This window comes from Crocuta crocuta, unplaced genomic scaffold (assembly GCF_008692635.1).
Source record: "Crocuta crocuta isolate KB4526 unplaced genomic scaffold, BGI_CrCroc_1.0 scaffold113, whole genome shotgun sequence".
NCBI lineage: Eukaryota > Metazoa > Chordata > Mammalia > Carnivora > Hyaenidae > Crocuta > Crocuta crocuta.
The window spans coordinates 13,025,298-13,046,825 of record NW_027530368.1 but is presented as its reverse complement, the minus strand read 5'-3'; the positions used below and the strand labels follow the sequence as shown (position 1 = coordinate 13,046,825).

At 39.1% G+C, this 21,528-nt stretch overlaps 1 long non-coding RNA gene across 1 annotated transcript; it reads right to left on the bottom strand.

Moving 5' to 3' along the window:
* Positions 1–8,995: 8,995 nt before the first annotated feature.
* Positions 8,996–10,795, bottom strand: LOC144233368 (uncharacterized). The gene is made up of 2 exons (XR_013335656.1): positions 10,630–10,795; positions 8,996–9,234 (listed from the first exon to the last, which is right to left on the bottom strand). It is a non-coding gene; the product is annotated as an uncharacterized LOC144233368 (long non-coding RNA).
* Positions 10,796–21,528: the final 10,733 nt, after the last annotated feature.

The following is a 21,528-nucleotide window of genomic DNA, read 5'->3' as shown; positions in this document are numbered from 1 at the left end:
GAGGTCTGAAACAGGCTCTAGGCTCTGAACTATCAGCACTGAGCCTGATGCAGGGCTCAAACCCACGAACCGTGAGATCATGACCTACACTGAAGTCAGTCACTTAACTGACTGAGCCACCCAGGCACCCCAATAGTCAGCATATATTCTTAACAATAAACTTTTAATACACTCTAAAATCATTCCATATTTGTATATTTTTAAGGACTTTAGCAGCATCTAAAACAAAATTGCCAAAATATTGATTACTGCTAAAGCTGGATGATGGGTAAACTGTCTTAAAGGACTTAGTATCCTTAACTACCCACTGAATACACACATACACAAATATTATTACTAAGAGATTTATTTTTTAGAGAGAGAGCTGATGAGTCAGGGAAAGGGGCAGAAGGAGAAAGAGAATCTTAAGCAGGCTCCACACTCAGCACAGAGCCCAACACAGGGCTCAATCCCACAACCCTGGGATTGTGACCTGTGCTAAATCAAGGGTTGAATGCTCAACCAAATGAGCCAGCCAGGCACCCCAGTTTTTACCTTTTTTATAAAAAAATGCAAAATTTGTTTTGGGGGGCATTTTTTAGTCACATAAATACATTTCCTGAAATATTTGATCTGTTCCTGTGTTCGCTGTTTTTTGGCTGGTTGTTTGGTTTTGTATGTTACACTTTTTTTCTGAGTTCATGTTTCTTCTTGATGGAGAAGAATCTTAATAGTCTCTTCAATAAAAGTCTGTGGCAAATTTTTCTCTCCCTTTTTTGAGATGTAGTTTAACTGGATATGAAACTCTAGGTTGATGGTTATTTTTTCTCAACACTTTCATAACATTACTCCCTTGTCTTCATTGCAGATGAGAAACTAGCTGTCTATTTAATTGTCATTCCTTTGTGGTTAATGTGTCTTTTTTCCTCCGGCTGCTTTTAAGATATTCTCTTTATGATGTAGTGTCACTATAATGTGCCTACTATGTGGATTTATTCCCATCTCTACTGAATATTTCATTCTTCTTCTGGAACTACTATTAGAAATGTCTGAAGCCATCCAGAATGTATCCTTCACATCTTTAACTGATTTATATTTTCCTTTATTTGGATGCCAGATGAATTCCTCAGCATTCTTCCAATTTACTAATTCTCCAATTATTTCTGACCTAGACGTTGTCCCAGCTGTTGACTTCTCTTTCAAGAACTGTTTTTTTATTTCTGCTTACTTTTGTTTCATTTATAAATATTATTCCTTAATTTATCCGTTTGAGGAGGTGAGAAGAATAGCTTTGGTACTGGACATTTCCCTCCAGAATTGTCTGCTCCTTAGCCAGCATTTATTTTCAATTTGACCTATTATATAAACATAGCTGATTGTAACTCGGTATGTTGACTGAATCTGAGGCTTTCGGTGTGAAACTTCTGAGTTTTGGCATCTTTAGGCCTACAAACCTGACATGCAGAAGCCTTACTTCCAGTAGGTCAATTCAGCCATATTGTATCCAGGGATAAACATGGCCATGTGGTGACAGAGCAAAAGAATGGTTTTAGTTGGAGTAAATAACGCAATGCAAGATTTATTTCTATATTAATCATGTGCTTTATGGAAATCACTGAAATAATTTTATAAATATAAACAAAACAGTTAAATGTCATCACTTAGCACCGTCATGATTATATATAAAAATACAAACTTGGGCATTAAAATTGTGCAGTGATACTGACTTACAAAAATATCATAGATGATCCAGACACTCCAAACTATGCTTATATCAATATTTTTTAGAATATGACTTAATTTGCAACAACAAAAATTTTAACCCCTGTTAGAACTCGAAGAGCCCCAGTTGTAAAACTATTGTCCTCTCAGTCCCTGTAGATGGGGAGATACTCTGGCTAGTGGTGGTAGTAGACAACCCTTATGTTCTTTTCTTTATGCCACATCACCTTTGCCTCTTTTCTTCCTCTTCCCTTCCTCCTCTTAGACAAGTGCCACTCTTACAGCTGCCTGTTTGGAACCAGAGTCCAGTGTTGTGTTTTCTAACTAGAAGACTAACATAGCCACATATCTTGCATTATCTAATACAGTGAGCTTTACCATCACCCTATTAGATTGTCACTTCTCTAAGGCTCAGCGTACTGACGCATAAGTAGTACAACCTCCTTGGTGCAACTGTGCAGTGTGTCTCCACACAGCACACCACTGTGGACCCACTGATGCCCTCAGCCAACCATGGAGTCACAATGAACATTTTCCTCTTACAAACTTAACCATGTTGTCTTTGTCTAGCGTTCATCTTCCTCATTTCTTGCAGTGCTTCTTCTAAAGTAAAAACTATTTAGATCAAAAAAGGCTGATTACTAGATGCTGAGCTTTAAATTTTTAACCCTATCCTGAAGTTCCTTGACAAAGTATAAGTGATATTAAGTTTTTCACATTCTCACATTGCAGAAGAGCTATCTTACTTTGGGGTGTGGCTAATTTTGGTAAGTCTTTTTGAATGAAACAATTCAAACACAGACGTTGTTTTCGTGAAAAGAGAAAGCACTCTCCAATTTCTCCACAGGCGGAAGTTAGTGCCTTGAATGCAGTGTTCACTTCCTTCAAGAGAACAACATCCTAGGTAAGTGGAAATGTTTCTCAACAAAGAACCCGCTGTTTCCAACTCAATATCCTGTTTCAATTCATTATCAAAAGCCATATAGAAAGAATGTTTAGTGCCAAGGAAGTCTATGGTCTGATGAACCTACAGATGAAATCAAATTCACGTTTAAAAATAATTCTTCTATTTGTTCAGGTATAAATAATTTTGACAAAATTGACTTTTAAAATAAATGCACCCTGCTAAGAGAGGATGAAAGTACTCCTCAGTGAACTTCCCACAGCTTATGAGCTTCCCCATGGCCTAAAGGGCTGGCCTGCTGTGGCCCCTGCTGTCTCCTCCAACCATAATGGAGGTCTTTATGCCACTTTCTAATTTTGTTCTACTTCTACCAGTCTTCTTTAGCAACTAAAGCCGGTCAAGCTGTTTCCTATCACAAGACCTGCCCAGAGTATCCTCTGCCTCCTCTCATCTTAACTATCTCCTCAACAAAGTCTTCCCTGACCACCCTATCCAAAGTAGGTTGTCCACCTTAACCCCTGCGTATTTCCTGCACTTGGTGTACGTCCTGCATAGTACTAATTAGAGGCTTCAAGATTCTTATTTCTCTGTTATTGATGGTCTTTTCCCCATTCTAGAATGTAAGCCCTATGAAGGTAGGAATCTAATTTGTCTTTGCTCCATCCCTAAACCTTATGTGCTTGGTACAGAAGTCTACTAGCCAATGGCATCTTCCTGACACAGCCACCTCAGATTTAGAAGAATAATCAATGTTTTTCAAACAATAAGGGCACAGATGCCTATATGAATTTCATGCGTAATTGACTGTAACACAGAATTTAGGATATTCCTAAAGCCACAGACCATAGACTTTGGGTTTGAAATTTTAAATTCATTTTTGTTAATTCTAAATGATCGCCACTAGAGGGAGACATAGCCAAATACTATACTTTCAAATTCTAAAAATTTTTCCATTTGAATTTTTGAAATCGTGCAGCCTAACCCTCCTCCCAGCTTCCCTGAAAGATATCCATCCAGCTTCTTTTATTATTTTTTAATGTTTTATTTATTTTTGAGAGGCAGAGACAGAGCATGAGTGGGGGAGGGGCTGAGAGAGAGGGAGACGCAGATTCTGAAGCAGGCTCCAGGCTCTGAGCTGTCAGCACAGAACCCGATGCAGGGCTCAAACTCACAACACAAACCACGAGATCATGATATGANTATATATATAAATGGAGACAATGTGCATGGGGAGAGAATGCATGGGGAGAGGGGTGCATAGGGAGAGAAAATATACTTTCTGGAGCGCATCTGTGAAAGGTGGCCTTGCCTTCCTGGGGACAAGGGAACTGGCAGGCACCTCCTCCACCCCACAGCATAGATGCAGAAACACCTGCTAAGGACAGCTAACGGGGACACTGGCTGTTTAGCCTGTTTTGTTCCAAATTCCACACCCCTGCGATCTGCCATGACTGCCCTTCTGGGTCAAACTGTCAGCAGTCCCAGCTCAGTGAGACCCTTTCCCAGAGGACCAGCATAGGTCCCTTCCATGCCAGGTCTCTAAAGTGTGGAGTTCAAAAAGGCAGCAAGCCTGGCTGCTCCAGGCAGTAAGCGACCCAGAGACTGACACTGTGAAAACAGTGATCTGAAAAACACCTAAGACACACAAGACAAAAGTATATGCTACTCAGAAAGAACTTTTCTGACAGTAGCAAGCAGTGACTCCCTCTCCAGGGACAAAGGGACAGGCTGACACCATTTTCCTTCCCCACCTCTAAGCATAAACTGATTTTGAGAAACTGCACACACCATCACTGGCTGCCTAACCTGCATACACACAAAATCATGCCTTCCTGTGCTTTATGGGTACTGCTTTTCTCAGGCAAGGGTGCCTAAAAACAGCACAATGGGCCAATTCCCCAGAAGAGCAGCACGAAGCCCCTCACACACCACATCTACTGGCCATTGAGTTCTGCAAAGCTTCAATTCTAGTGGAAATAGCATAGGTCTCTTTTAACAAGCAAACCAGAGTATGCCTAGTTAAACTCACCACATTCTGCCCAAGATCCATACATTCCCTGCTGAAGGCAAGGACAACCTCTCCAGACGACTGACCTGAGTTATAGAACAGACAAAATACAACAGGAGAGTGCATGCAACACACCAGAGACACTGAAGTGCCAGGACCTCTACTTCAAACAACTATTACACTCAGGAGCAGGAAACATAACAGTCTCTTCAAACACAGAGAAGAAGAAAGAACCCAGACAAAATGACAAGATGGAGGAATTCATCCCAAAATAAAGACAAGAAAAAGTCACGGCCACAGATCTAAACAAAGCAAATATGAGGGGAGCCTGGGTGCCTCAGCTGGTTAAGCGTCCGACTTCAGCTCAGGTCATGATCTCACGGTTCATGGGTTCGAGCCTTGTGTCAGGCTCTGTGCTGACAGCTCAGAGCCTGGAGCCTGTCTTTGGATTCTGTGTCTCCCTCTCTCTCTGCCCCTCCCACGCTCATGCTGTCCCTCTCTCTCTCTCTCAAAAGTAAATAAAAAACATTTATAAAAAAGCAAATATGAGTAATATGCCTGATGCAGAATTTAAAGCAACAATCGTAAGGATACTAGCGGGCTTGGGAAGAGTATGGAAGACATCACGGAGACCCTTACTGAAAAGATATAACAGCTGAAAAACATTAGGGCCAAAATGAAAAATGCAATAACTGAGACTTGAAACTGACTAGATATAATGACCACAGGATAGAAGAAGCAGAGGAATGAATGATACAAAAGATAGAATTACGGAAAATAACCAAGCTGCCAAAAAGACAGAAAGAAAAACTTCAATTCAAAAAAGTATATTTAGGGATCTCATTGACTCCACCAAACATAATAATTTTAGTATCATGGGAATCCTAGAAGCAGAAGAGAGAGAAAAAGGNGAGTTAATACCTACTCTTCTATAACAGTTCCAAAAGATAGAAATGGAAGGAAAACTTCCAAATTCACTCTATGAGGCCAGCATTACCCTGGAATTAATAGTGGATGTCCTAGCCTCAGCAGTCAGACAACCAAAAAATGAAAAGCATCCAAATCCACATGGAAGGAGTCAAGCTTTCACTATTTGCAGATAACATGATATTCCATGTGGAAAACCCAAAAGACTCCCCCCCAAAATTGCTAGAACTGATACATGAATTCAGTAAACTAGCAGTATACAAAATTAATGTACAGAGATCTGTTACATTTCTATACAGCTATAATGAAGTGGTTGAAAGTAAAATCTAGGAAATATCCCATTTACAATTGCACCAAAAAAAAAAAAAAAAAGATACTCAGAAATAAACCTAATCAAAGAAGTAAAAGATCTGTAATCTTTTTTTTTAATGTAAGCAAATTTTATTTTTTCATTATTTATTTATTTTATTATTATTTTTTAATGTTTTATTTATTTCTGAGAGAGAGAGACAGCTTGAGTAGGGGAGGGTCAGAGAGAGAGGGAGACACAGAATCTGAAACAGGCTCCAGGCTCTGAATTAGCTGTCAGCACAGAGCCCGACGCGGGGCTAGAACCCACAAACCGTGAGATCATGACCTGAGCCGGAGTCGGACGCTTTACCGACTGAGCCACCCCGGAGCCCCAAAAGCTATGTACTCTTAAAACTATAAAACTCTGATGAAAGAAATTGAAGGACACAAAGAAATGGAAAAACATTCACAGCTCATGGATTGGAAGAGCAAACGTTGTTAAAATGTTTGTACTACCCAAAACAATCTACACATTTAACGCAATCCCAATCAAAATACCACCAGTATTTTTCGCAGAGCTAGAATAAACAATCCTAAAATTTGTTTGGAACCACAAAAGACTCCAAATAGCCAAAACAACCTTGAAAAAGAAAAGCAAAGCTGGAGGCATCACTGTTCCAAACATCAAGCTGTATTACAAAGCTACAGTAATCAAGAAGTATGGTTCTGGCACAAAAACAGACACATAGATCAATGGAACAGAATTGAAAACCCAGAAATGAACCCACAACTATATGGTCAACTAACCTTCAATTAAGTAGTAAAGACTATCTAATGGAAAAAAGAGAGTCTCTTTAACAAATGGTGTTGGGAAAACTGGATGCAACATGCAGAAGAATGAAACTGGACCGTTCTCTTACACCACACACAAAAATAAATCAAAACGATGAAAGACATAAATATGAGAGAGGAAGCAATCAAAACCCTAGAGGAGAACACAGGCAGCAACCTCTCCGACATTGGCTAGGGCAGCTTCTTACTAGACATGTCACTGAAAGCAAGGGAAACAAAAGCAAACATGAACTTTGTTAAGATTAAAAAAAAAACAAACTTCACAGCAAAGGAAAGAATCAACAAAACTAAAAGGCAGCCTATAGAATGGGAGAAGATATTTGCAAATGATATATCTGATAAAGAATTAGTATCCAGAATATATACAAACTTATCAAACTCAACATCCAAAAAACAAACAACCCAGTTAAGAAATGGGCAGAAGACATGAATAGAGATGTTTCCAAAGAAGACATTCAGATGGCTAACAGACATGAAAGGATACTCAACTTCACTCATCAGCAGGGAAATACAAATCAAAACTACGATGAGATATCACATCACACATGTCAGAATGGCTAAAGTGAACAACACAGAAAACAACAGGTGTTGGTGAGGATGTAGACAAAAGGAAACCCTCTTACACTATTGGTGGGAATGCAAACTGGTGCAGCCACTCTGGAAAACAGTATAGAGATTCCTCAAAAAGCTAAAAATAGAACTACCCTATGACCCAGCAATTACACTGCTAGGTATTTCCCCAAAGGATACAAAAATACAGATTTGAAGGGATACATGCACTCCAGTGTTTAAAGCAGCATTATTAACAATAGCCAAATAAGGAAAGAGCCCAAATGTCCATCAACTGATGAATGGATAAAGATGTGGTGTATATATACAACAGAGTACTATTCAGCCATAAAAACATTGAAATCTTGCCATTTGCAATGACATGGATGGAGCTAGAGAGCATTATGCTAAGCTAAATAAGTCCGTCAAAGAGAGACAAATACTATCTGATTTCATTCATATGTGGAATTTAACAAACAGAAGAGATGAAAATAGGGGGGGAAAAGAGAAAGGCAAACCAGAAAACAGACTCTTAACTATAGAGAACAAGCAGGGGAGGTGGATGGGGAGATGAGTTAAGTGGGTGATGCATATTAAGGAGGACACTCGTGACGAGCACTGTGTGTTATGCGTCAGTGATAAATCACTAAATTCTACAGCTGAAACTAACACTGTACTGTATGTGAACTAACTGGAATTTAAATCAAACTTGGAAAAAATTAAAAAATTAGAAGTCCTCTTGTCAATCTATCTGTAACTGTTCCTCCTTGCCCTCCTCCTTTCCTAAACCACTAAGAAACTGACAGTCTCTTGGCCCCTGTTCTAGGCCTAATTGTCGAGAATATTTTTTGAAACTGTGCAGATGGCTGATCACAGCATGCCTCACACCTTTCTCATCCTTGGCCAAGACGTAAAGTCCTTGTGTTTTCTCTCCTTTGACCCACTGGCCCACTGCCCCCTCCCCCAAGCTTTATACTTTGCCCTATTCCACAGTAATTGCGCCCCAATATTGTCAACTCCCCACTAACCCATTAAGCCTCTCCGTTCTCTTACCCTCAAAGCTGCGTCTCCTGAAAGTGTGTTTACCCTGGGTCGCCTCTAGTGAAGGGACTCGTTCTCCCAAGTCCCCAATACCACAACAGAACTGGCATTCATTCTGCTGCCAGGGCCACTCTCAAAGCACCACTTCTCCTGTGTGTGCAATCTGCTGCTCCCCTGGCACCAATATAGAAGGCTTTAGGGTTTCGTTTCCATCCAGTACCATCCCTGTTCTGTGTGGCTTTTGCAGCCATGTGAACAACCAGTCTTTACCCTACCCCTTTCTTCCACCGGCACCTGAGATGTCACACTGGACCTCAAGTTTACCCTAATAATTGTCCCACCAGCTCACTCATACCCCATCTCACCATACTTGTCCTTCACTCTCATTAAGATGTCCAGGGCATCTTTGCCCACATAGCTCAGGCTTATCACTTTTCTTCTTAGCCACTCTCGCCTCAGCTACTCTCCCCACTATTATTTTCCAACTTTACTATCCTTAATCATTTATGTTTCTCCCCCAACCTTTCCCCCAGCCAAAAGTGCAACTGAATAAATCCAACTCCTCTCCTTTTCTGCTCCCACACTAATCACTACGGTAAAGATATCAATAGCTAATCTTTACTGACAACAACTGTATGAAGTAATACTATTATTACCCACATATTATAAATGAGGAAAATAAAGCCCAGAGGGAATAAGCATATTGCCCTAGACCACATAGCTAGTAAGCCAGACAATCTGCTTTAATCAAATATCTTTGAAATATACAAAGTAAAAATTGATAGAAATACAGGAAGAAATTGACAAATTATCATCAAGGTAGGAAATATCAGTTCACCTCCCCAGATCATTGGTAGGTCAGGCATTCAAAAACTTAGCAAAGAGGGGTTCTTGGCTGGCTCAGTCAGTAGAGCATGCAACTCTTGATCTCAAAGTTATCAGTTCAAGCTCCACATTGGACCTAGAGCAAAAAAAACAAACACAAAACAACACATGACAAAACCAACAACCTTAGTATAGAAATATATGATAAGAACACACTTAGGAAGTTTGATTTAGTGGACACATATGGAGTCCTGTCTCTAAAAATTAGCACATATGGTATATTGACAAAAATTTACAAAAAGTTAGACCAGTGATTCTTAACATTTTTGGCGTCGAGACCCCTTTTACAGTCTTTTTTTCTTTTTGCAGTTTGGTATCTTTATTAAAAGACTTAAACATGGAGGAGCTAAGATGGTGGTGGAGTAAGAAGACTCTAAGCTCATCTCATCTCTTGAACACAACCAGATAATTATCAAATCATTTTAAATACCCCAGAAATCAACCTAAGACTAACAGAATAAATTGCACTACTAGAGAAAAAGAGGCCACAATGAGGAAGTTAGGAAATGCAGAGAAGTAGTTTAGGGGAGAAACGGATCATGGGTGCTGCAGAAGGAAGGGAGCCCTGGTCATGGAGAAAGGAGAGAAGGAGTGGAACACAAAGGGATACGCACAAAGAGAACACTTCCCAGAGCCATTGTCTGGGAAAATGGGAGAGACTGAATTCTATGAGTTCTTAAAAACAGTGGGGCTTAAAGATGAGTTTTAAAGGTTGGTGGGCTTGACTGGAGTAAAGCCCTGAGGCCACTGACCTACTCCTGGAGGCAAGCAAATAGCTCTGGGGGTGGGGGTAGATGGTGTGGAAATAGCAATCTGGGGAACACTTGGAGCACAGAGAAGTAAATCATTCACTCTTCCTAAAGCACATCCCTGAGAGGCAGAGTACTGGGAGATGCCTCTCTCGGAACAAAGGAGAGGACAGGCATTATTTTCCTCCCCCTGCTCCTCAGCATAAACACAGAGCTACCTGTGGGAAGCAAAGCATCACTGACACTGGTTGCCTAATTTGCTTATGCCAAGTCTCATGCCCCTGTACTCTGGGCACAACTGCCTTCTCCATCAAGCTTGCAACTGTCTCAGCATGGCAGGATCCTCCGTCAGAAGACCAGCTCAGACACACCCCCGCACAGTCCATCCCTAAATCCTGGAGTTTTAAAAGTCAGCAGGTCTGGCTGGAATAGAGCCCAGAGAGGACTGCACTGCTCCCAGAGAAAAGATAGGCGAACACCCCGGAGGCAAACTGTGGAAACAGTGATCTGAAAAACACCTGGGATGCACAGGATAGGTGATTATTAGCATTTTCAAAATTTTTCCCTGAGAGGCAGCATGCACAGTGATGCCTCTCAGGAATAAGCAGCTGGTAAGTGCCATTTTCCTCTCCCACCCCTCAGCATAGAAACAGAGCCAGCTGCAGTAAACAGCACTGTACCAGCACTGGTTGCTCAGTCTCCTTACACCAGGCCACACACACCTGCATGCTGCCGGTACTGCTCTTCTCTTTCAAGTTTGCCTCAGTCCCAGTGCAGAGGTCCCCTTCCCCAGAAGACCAAAAGTAACCCCTGCCCACACCATGTCTCCCAACCAGAGAGTTGAGAGACAGTTCTAGTGGAAGGAGCATGTCTCATTTAACAAGCAGATCAGAACACACCTAGTTAAAACTTGCCACATTTTGTCCAAGGTTCAAACACTCCTCATTGCAGGCAAGGAGTGCCTCTGCAGATGACTGGCCTGAGGGATAGAGCAGCCAAAACAAAACAAAACAAAACAAAAACAAAACAAAAAAAACAACAACAGGCACATGCAGAACACACAACAGACACTCTCTGAAGTGCCAGGCCCTAGATACTGTATGACCTCTTCTTTATAAAGCCATTACACCCAGGAGCAGGAAATATAACAGACTCTGCTAATACAGAGAAGAGAGACTTAGACAAAATGCCAAGACAAAGGAGTCATCACAGATCAAAGAACGAGACAAGGTGACAGACAGAGATCTAATCGAAACAGGTATAAGTAACAAGCCTGATGGAGAATGTAAAGCAACAGTCTTAAGGATACTAGCTGGGCCTGGGAAAGGAAGGGAGGAGTTCAGGGAGGCCCTTACCACAGAAGTAAAACAACAACAACAACAACAACAACAAAAGGGCCAAAATGAAAAATGCAATAACTGAGGGTTGAAAATTAACTGTATGTAATGACCACAAGGATAGAAGAAGCAGAGGAACAAATAAGTGATACAAAAGATAGAATTACGGAAAATAACCAAGCTGCCAAAAAGACAGAAAAACATCAGTTCACAAAGGTATACTTAGGGAACTCAGTGACTCCATCAAACATAATAACAGTATCATAGGAGTCCCAGAGGCAGAAGAGAGAGAAAAGGANAGAGTTAATACCTACTCTTCTATAACAGTTCCAAAAGATAGAAATGGAAGGAAAACTCCAAATTCACTCTATGAGGCCAGCATTACCCTGATTCTAAAACCAGACAAAGACTCCACTAAAAAAGAGGACTACAGGCCAATGTCCCTGATGAACATGGATTTAAAAGTTTTCAACAAAACTAGCATGTCAAATCCAACAGTACATTTAAAGAATCATTCACCACAATCAACTGGGATATATTCCTGGTTGCAAGGATGGTTCAATATTCACAAATCAATCAACATGATACACGACATTAATAAGAGAAAGGATAAGAACATATGATCCTTTCAATAGATGAAGAAAATGGGTTTGACAAAGTACAACATCATTCATGATAAAAACCCTCAACAAAGTAGTGTTGAAGGAAACATACCTCAACATAATAAAGGCCATATGTGAAAAAGCCATAGCTAATATCATCCTCAATGGGAATAACTGAGATCTTTTCCTCTATGGCTAGCAACAAGACATTGTTAATTACCACAGTAATTATAGTACCCAGCCTCAGTAATCAGACAAGAAAAAGAAATAAAAGACATCCAAATTAACAAGGACGAAATCAAACTTTCACTTTTGCAGATGACACATAGAGAACCCAGGGGCACCTGGGTGGTTCAGTTGGCTGGGTGTCTCACTCTTTATTTAGGCTCACGTAGTCATCTCACAGTTCATGAGATCAAGCCCCACATCAGGCATGGAGCCTGTTTTGGATTTTCTCCCTCTCCCCCAACCCATCTCTCTCTCTCTCTCTCTCTCTCTCTCTCTCTCTCCCCCTCTGTCTCTTCCCCCCTCCCTCTCTCAGAATAAATAAATACACATTTTTTTAAAAAAAAGAAAATCCAAAAGACTCCATCAAAAAGTTTTTAGAACCGATAGACAAATTCATAGAGTTACAGGATACAAAATCAATGTACAGACATCTGTTGCATTTCTTTTCTTTTAAATTTTTTAACATTTATTTATTTTTGAGAGAGAGACAGACAGAGCGTGAGTGGGGGAAGGGCAGAGAGAGAGTGAGACACAGTATTTGAAGCAGGTTCCAGGCTGTAAGCTGTCAACAACTGCAAGTTCATGACCTGAGCTGAAGCTGGACACTTAACCGACTGAGCCACCCAAATGCCCCACATCTGTTGCATTTCTATGCACCAATAATGTATTAAAAAGAGAAATCAAGGAACGACCCCATTTACAATTGCACCAAAAACAATAAGATACCTATGAATAAACCCTAACCAATGATGTAAAAGATTTGTACCCTGAAAACTATAAGCACTTATTAAAGAAACTGAGTATGACAGAAAGAATACCACCAGTATTTTAAAAATACCACCAGTATTTTTCACAGGATTTTACAAATCCCTATTGGTATTCCATACTAATAGAAAAATTTGTATTTTTCTGGAGGGACGACATGCAGAGGCATGAAACTGGACCACTTTCTTACACCACACACAAAAATAAATTCAAAATGGATGAAAGACCTAAATGTGAGATAGGAAACCATCAAATTCCCAGAGGAGAACATAGGCAATAACCTCTTTGACATCAGCCATAGCTACTTCTTATTAGATATATCTCCTGAGGTAAAGGAGATAGAAGCAAACATAAATTATTGAGACCTCATCAAGATAAAAAGCTTCTGCACAGCAAAGGAAAGCATCAACAAAACTAAAAGGCAACCTTCAGAATGGGAGAAGATATTTGCAATGACATATCTGATAAAGGGGTTAGTATCCAGAGTGTATAAAGAACTTATAAAACTCAACACCCCAAAAACAATAATCCAGTTAAAAAATGGGCAGAAGACATGAATAAACATGTTTCCAAAGAAGACATGCAGATAGCTGACCCATGAAAAGATGCTCAGTTGGAATTTTAAAAAAAGAAAAACTAGGTGCACCTGGGTGGCTCACTTGGTTAAGCATCTGACTCTTGGTTTCAGTTCTCTGCTGTCAGCACAGAGCCTACTTCGGATCCTCTGTATTCCTCTCTCTCTGCCCCTCCCCCCTCTCAAATAAATAAATAAATAAATAAATAAGAAAAAGTAAACAAAAGACTTAAAATGGCTATACTTCCAAATTTAATTCTATTTATTGATAATATTCTTTATATTTTTAAAGTTTTTATCTAACAAACATTTAGCTAACACAGTGTTAAATTAGTTTCAGGCATATAATACAGTCCTTCAATACTTCCATACATCACCTAGTGCTCATCACGACAAGTGCACTCCTTAATCCCCATCACCTATTTCACTTATCCCCCACTAACCTCCCCTCTGATAACCATCAGTTTGTTCCCGATAGTTAAGAGTCTATTTCTTGGTTTGTCTCTCTCTTTTGTTTTTCCCCTCTGCTCATTTGTTTTGTTTCTTAAATTCCACATACGAGTGAAATCATATGGTATTTGTCTTTCTCTGACTCATTTCCCTTGACATAATACTCTAGCTTCATCCACATCTTTGTAAATGGCAAGATTNAGTTTATTTATTTTTGAGAGAGAGAGAGAGAGAGAGTATGTGCAAGGGAGGGGCAGAGAGAGAGAGGGAGACACAGAATCTGAAGCAGTCTCCAGGCTCTGAGCTGTCAGCACAGACTCTGATGTGGGGCTTGAACTCTCAGACCACAAGATCATGACCAGAGCCAAAGTTAGACACTTAACCAACTGAGCCACCCAGGCACCCCCATGTATCCCTTTGACTTAGTACTTTTGTATTGTTTGAGAACCCATTTATACTCTTAAAAATTACTGAAGGACCTCAAAGAGCTTTTACTTATGGAGGCTAGATTTACTGATATATACTGTATTCAAAATTAAAACTGAAAGATGTTTTATGTATTTATTAACTTAATAAATAAATACAAATATTTATTTAAAATAACAATAATAATAATCCCATTGTATGTTTACATAAATTACATTTTTATTAAAAACATTTTTAATTAGTGATAATGGCATTGTTTATTTTGGCAAATCTCAACACCTGGCTTAATGGGAGACAGCTGGATTATCATAGCAGCTCAGGCATTCTGTCTGTGGTGATAGGTTTTTGGGCTGACAATAAAGGTAAAGTCCATCCTCACATAAGAGAAAGAGAAAAACAGCCCCAGAGGGCCAACCAGGCCTTGTTGTTACCGGGAGCTGGCCTGGGACACTCAGCTGTCCTCAGTGGGCTCCTGCTGACCATAAACAATGTCACAGAACATCTGCAACAGATAGGTCTGCTCTATGACCATAATAGGCCAAGACTGAAACAAGACCATGAACTTGTCCAAGCCGAAGAAGTGACCACACAGGCCCTGTTCTGGCTACTGTGAGTAACAACTGCTCCTTTGTCAGGTACAGAGGCAGCGTGGCTGTATCCTGCCCATCTGCGTTCATCTCCTGTAGCTCCTGAGACAAAGCACCACAGACTCGGTGGCTTAAGCAACAGAAATGTATTCTCTCCCAGTTCTGGAGACAGAAGTGAGGAATCAAGGTACAGGTAGGGCCTCATTCTTTCTGAAGTCTCAACTGAAGAAGTCTTACTTTATCTCTCCCAGCTCCCAGAGATTCCAGGAGTTTCTTGGCTTGTGGTCACATCAGTCTAGTGTCTCCCTCTGTCTTCGCATGACCTTCTCCTCTGTGTCTGTCTCAAACCTCCCTCTGCCTCTCTCTATAAGGATAGTTGTCATGCAGTGGGGACATATATCCAGGGTGATCTCATGATCTCATCTGGAGATCTTTAACTTAATTATGTCTGCAAAGAACTTTTTTTTTAAAAAATAAGCTAACATTCACAGGTTTTGGGGTAAAGATGTGGACATGTCTTTTGAGGGGTCACCATTCACCCCGCCCAAATCACCTAAGGCAAACCCTAACCCAAGTCTTTTCTAAAACCATCTTATCAAAATGCCAGACAGCACCCTATGGTGTCTGTTCTTTCTTGTAATGAATAGTAAATCCAACTTGTTCAATTACAGCTCTGTTTTTGGTGGTGTTTGGCTGGAAGGCATTAACATACAGATATGCAGCTAGAAAAGGGAAGCATGTTTTAATAGCCTTTTCAGATCATCATGGACGTTCTCTGATACTACACCAAAATTCAATAAGTGAGAATTTCTCAGAAGTTGGTTGAACGTGGAATCTGAAACCATCTCAGTGAACTCTGCACACTGCATCACATTAAAATCCATCAGTCTGTTTTGTGCTTTGAGTTGGTCTTTTACTTAAAAAACAATTTTTTAATACACGACAAAACTTGCAGACTACAGCAAAAATTATATTTAAGGAAACTCTGTAGTCTTAAATACTTACATTAGGAAAAAAGACTAAAAATTAATGATATAAATAACTCTAGTTAACAAGTTGAAAATAGCAACAGAATGGGCCCAAGGGTGCCTGGGTGGCTCAGTCAGTTGAGCATCCGACTTTGGCTCAGGTCACAATCTCACGTTTTGTGAGTTCGTGTCCCCTATTGTCTCTCTGCTGTCAATGCAGAGCCCTCTTTGGATCTTCTGACCCCATCTTTCTCTGCCCCTCCCCCACTTGTGCATGTGTGCATGCGTGTGTCTCAAAAATAAATGCACATTTTTTTTTAAAAAAGTAGAATGAGTTCAAAAACATAGAAAGAAATAATACTAATGGAGAACCTTGGCACAGAAAATTGGTGGTGTTTACTTCTAATACTTACATATGTTAGTAGATATTTAATATTTAAATAGTCTTAACTTGTTGCACAAGTTCATACGTTTGCATAGCATTTGATCTGAGTCCTTTCATCCCAAGAAAAACATCTCTCCATCTTTCACCATCACCAAGTCTCCTGTGATTCACATTGTGCCAAGCAGTAGTATCATTTTGTCATCAAGAAAACATACTGATTTTGCCACCTTCACAAGATATAAACACCAATGTAATTTTTAAAAATCCATGGAAGATATATTAAAAACCATCACATCAAGAACATCTTCAAAAGCTGTTACTGAGTTTCACGTTTTGAATATTTATGTGAGCAGCACACTTTTAAACATCACCGGATAAAATTAAATACAATAACCTCAGCAAAATAAGAGAAAAAGCAAAATTTCTAAAAATATATATGTGATTTAAAAAATTCTTAGAGGGGCACTTGGGTGGCTCAGTCGGCTAAACACTTGACTTCGGCTCTGGTCATGAACTTGTGGTTTGTGAGTAGAGCCCCATGTCCGGCTCTGTGCTAACAGCTCAGAGCTTAGAGCCTGCTTTGGATGCTGTGTCTCCTTCTCTCTCTGCCCCTCCCTGCTTACACTCTGTCTCTGTTTCTCTCTCTCAAAAATAAATAAACATTTAAAATTTTTTTTAATTCTTAGAATACTGATTAAAGAGAATTTAGGCTATAAATATAAAGGTCCAAATTACAGTTTCTAAATTACTTTTATATCTTCCCTAAGAGTATCAGACATTGTTATATGAAATAATTATGATAACATTAAATGTTTCATGATGGCGAGAATGAGATTAAAAATTATCATCACTGAAAAGAGTACTGGACATAAGACATTGATGGAAGAATAAAGTGATCAGATTTTTCCCTTAAAAAAACTTATTCCCAATCAATAAATTAAAACAACCTAAAGACACATAGAAAGATGATCATAAGAATAAGAGAAGAAATTAAAGAAATGATAGGAAGGGTTAAAAAAAACAAAAGTTGATTCTTTGAAAAGAAACAAACTTGCCAACAGACTAAACAGAAAAATGTAGGGATAGAACAAAGAATTTGTAAACTGACAAAGTATTTCAGTTTTCTTAATTTCAATTCTTTTGGACAAATATATTTCTGGATATCAGTTCTTGAAGAGCTCTCTGCACTCCCGTGTTCACTGCAGCACTATTCACAAAAGCCAAGATATAGAAACAATCCATATGTCCATTGTTAGGTGAATGGATGAGGAAAATGTGGTATATACCTACAGTGAAATATAACTCAGCTTTTAAAAAGGAAGGAAATCTTGCCATAGGGAACAACATGGATGAAACTGCAGGACATAATGTTCAGTGAAATCAGCCAGTTACAGGATGGCTAACTCTATACTATTCCACTTATATGAGATCTCTAAAGCAGTCAACTTACAGAAGGAGATAGTCAAACCATAGTTTCCAGGGGCTGGGAGGAGGTTATACAAGATGAATAAGATCTAGAAATCTGCTATATAATATACAGCCTACACTTAAAATATTGTATTGTGTACTTTAAAAATTGCGAAATGGGTAGATCTCATATTAAGACTTCTTACCACAACAAAAAGTGGAGCACGAGGAAACTTTTGGAGTGATGGATATGTTTATTACCTTGATTGAGATGATGTTTTCATGATTGTATGCTTGTGTGCAAACTCACCAAAATGCATACATTAAATTTGTGCAGGCTTTTTTGGTATTGTATCAATTATACCATAGTAAAGCTGTTAATTAAAAAAGGGGAAAGAATGAATTGAGATACCACTACAGACCCTGCAGACATCAAAAGGATAAGGGAATACTAAAAAAAAAAACAACAAAAACAAAACTTCTACACACCTGAATGTGACAACTTAAATGAAATGAGCAAATTCCTTGGAAAACACAAATTATCAAACATTCTATAAAATAAACTCTTTGAATAGCCCTATAACTATTAAGGGCATTGAATTCATAATTTTCTTTTTAAATTTTTTAAACGTTTATTTATTTTGAGAGATAGAGACAGAGTGTGAGCAGGGGAGGGGCAGAGAGAAAGGGAGACACAGAATCTGAAGCAGGCTCCAGGCTCTGAGCTGCCAGCACAGAGGCTGATGCAGGGCTTGAACCCATGAGTTTGATCATGACCTGAGCTGAAGTCCAGACACTCAACTGACTGAGCCACATAGATGCCCCAAATTAATAATTTTAAAACTCCCAAAAAAGAAATCTCTAGGCCCAGATGGTTTCACAGGAGAACTCTACCAAACAATTAAAGAGTTAATATCAACGCTACACAATCGCTTCCAAAAATAGAAGAGAACATTTCCTAATTCATTTTATGGAGTTAGTGTTACCCTAGTACCAAAACCAGACAAAAATAGAAAAACTACAGACCAACATCTCTCATGAACTTAGATGCAAAAACTCTTAACAAAATATTAACAAATCCAACCCAGGAATGTATAATTATAGAAAATATATCATAACCATAGTGGGACTCATTGGAAGTGTGCAAAGCTGCGTCAACATTTTTTTTTAATGTTTTATTTATTTTTAGGAGAGAGAGAGAGAGACAGCATGAGCAGGGGAGGGTCAGAGAGAGAGGGAGTCACAGACTCTGAAACAGGCTCCAGGCTCTGAGCTGGCAGTCAGCACAGAGCCCGACGCAGGGCTCGAACCCACGAACCTCGAGATCATGACCTAAGCGAAAGTCGGACGCTTAACCGACTAAGCCACCCAGGCACCCCTGCATCAACATTTTTTAAACAATCAATGTAATCCACCATATCCACAAGCTAAACAATAAAAAATTACATGATCAGATTGATTAATTGATGTAGAAAACTTCATTTGACAAAACTCAATATCCATTTATTTTTTAAATATATATAATTTTTGTATTTTAGTTAGTTAACATACAGTGCACTTTTGGTTTCAGGAGTAGAATTCAGTGATTCATCACTTATAGGTAACACCCAGTGCTCATCACAAATGCCCTCCTTAATACCCATCTTCCATCTAGCCCATCTCCCACCCACCTCTCTCCATCAACCCTCATTTTGTTCTCTATTGTTAAGAGTCTCTAATGATTTGTTTCCCTCTCTCTTCTCCCCCTCTCCTTCCCATACATTCATCTGTTTTGTTCCTTAAATTCCACAGGTGAGTGAAATAATACGGTATTTGTCTTTCTTTGACTGACTTATTTCACTTAGCATAACACGTTCTACCTCTATCCACATTATTGCAAATGGCAAGATTTCATTTTTTTGATGGTTGAGTAATAGTCCATTGTATATATATACCACATCTTCTTTATCCATTTGTCAGTTGATGGACACTGGGGCTCTGTCCATAGTTTGGCTATTGTTGATAATGCTACTATAAACATTGGAGTGCTGTATTTTTCAAAGTTGTATTTTTGTATCCTTTGGATAAATACCTAATAGTGCAATCACTGTCATAGGGTAGTTCTATTTTTAGTTTCTTGAGGAACCTCCGTACTGTTCTCCAGAGCGGCTGCACCAGTTTGCATTTCCACCAACAGTGCAAGAGGGTTCCCCTTTCTGCACATTCTCACCAACATCTGTTGTTCTTTGTGTTGTTAATTTTAGCCATTCTGACAGGTATGAGGTGGTATCTCAGTGTAGTTTTGATTTGTATTTCCCTGATGATAAGTGATGTTGAGATCTTTTCATGTGTCTGTTCACCATCTGGATGTCTTCTTTGGAAAGGAGTCCCAATAGTTCATTTTTGCTTTTTGTTTCCCTTGCCTTCAGCGACATGTCTAGTAAGAAGCTGCTTTAGCTGATCTCAAAGAGGTTGCTGCCTGTGTTCTCTTCTAGGATTTTGATGGTTTCCTGCCTCACATTTAGGTCTTTCATCCATTTTGAATTTATTTTTGTGTATGGTGTAAGAAAGTGATCCAGTTTCACTCTTCTCCATGTTACTTTCCAGTTTTCCCAGCAGCATTTGTTAAAGAGATGGTCATTTTTCCATTAGATATTCTTTCCTGCTTTGTTGAAGATTAGTTGACCATATAGCTGGGGGTTCATTTCTGGGTTTTTTATTCTGTTCCATTGATCCATGTGTCTGTTTTTGTGCCAGTACCATATTGTCTTGATCACTACAGTTTGTAATATAACTTGATGTCTGGAATCGTGATGCCTCCAGCTTTGTTTTTCTTTTTCAGAATTGCTTTGGTTACTTGGGGTCTTTCGTGCTTCCATGCAAATTTTGGGATTCTTTGTTCTAGCTCAGTGAAAAATGCTGGTGGTATTTTTATTGGGATTGCATTAAATGTGTAGATTGCTTTGGGTAGTATAGACATTTCAACAATGTTTGCTCTTCCAATCCATGAGCACGGAATGCTTTTCCATTTCTTTGTGTCCTCTTCAAATTCTCTAACAAATGCTCTAAAGTTTTTAGCATACAGATCTTTTACCTCTTTACTTAGGTTTATTCCTAGTTATCTTATAGGTTTTGCTGCAATTGGAAATGGGATTAATTCCTTGATTTCTTTGTCTACTGCTTTCTTATTGGTTTATAGAAATGTAACAGATTTCTGCACATTAATTTTGTATCCTGTGACTTTGCTGAATTCACAATATCCATTTATGATAAAAATAAGAATAGAGGGAAATTTCCTTAACTGTATAACGAGCATCAAAAAATCTATAGGTAACATTATTCTTAATGATCAAAGAATAAATGTTTGCCCCCTATGATCAGAAACAAGGTAAGATGTGCTTTCTGAATACTTTTATTTGGCATAGTGTTAGTAGTTTGCAAATAATGGTTTGTCTTATGTTGATACATCTTGTAAGTGACTAAATACTCATTGTTGATGTCAAACATTCATAGGCTATCTAAGACAGAGGAGCTGCAGGTGGTGGGTTAAGGTATTCAAGGATGAAGAACCTCCCGTGAAGCCTGTTTCTCCCACCATTTAGCTCTTCCAAGGTAATATGCCTGAAGTGCAGGGTACACATGAAGCACCTGAGGTACAAGAGGCCCAAGAAAGTATCCAAACAAGTTAAGAGAGGCTGCTAGGACTTCCTGCCCCAGGAGGTTAATGCAGCCATGGTTGTGGCCAAATATGCAGTACCTTAAAGGCAAGTACTATTACTTTCCATATTTACTCTTTTCTTAATGATATAATTTGTAATATATTTCAAAGGTGAAATATTCTACATAACTTGAATCATTTTTTAAGCCAAGTTAAATTCAAATCAGACTCAGAAATTAATAAGTAATCCCCTTG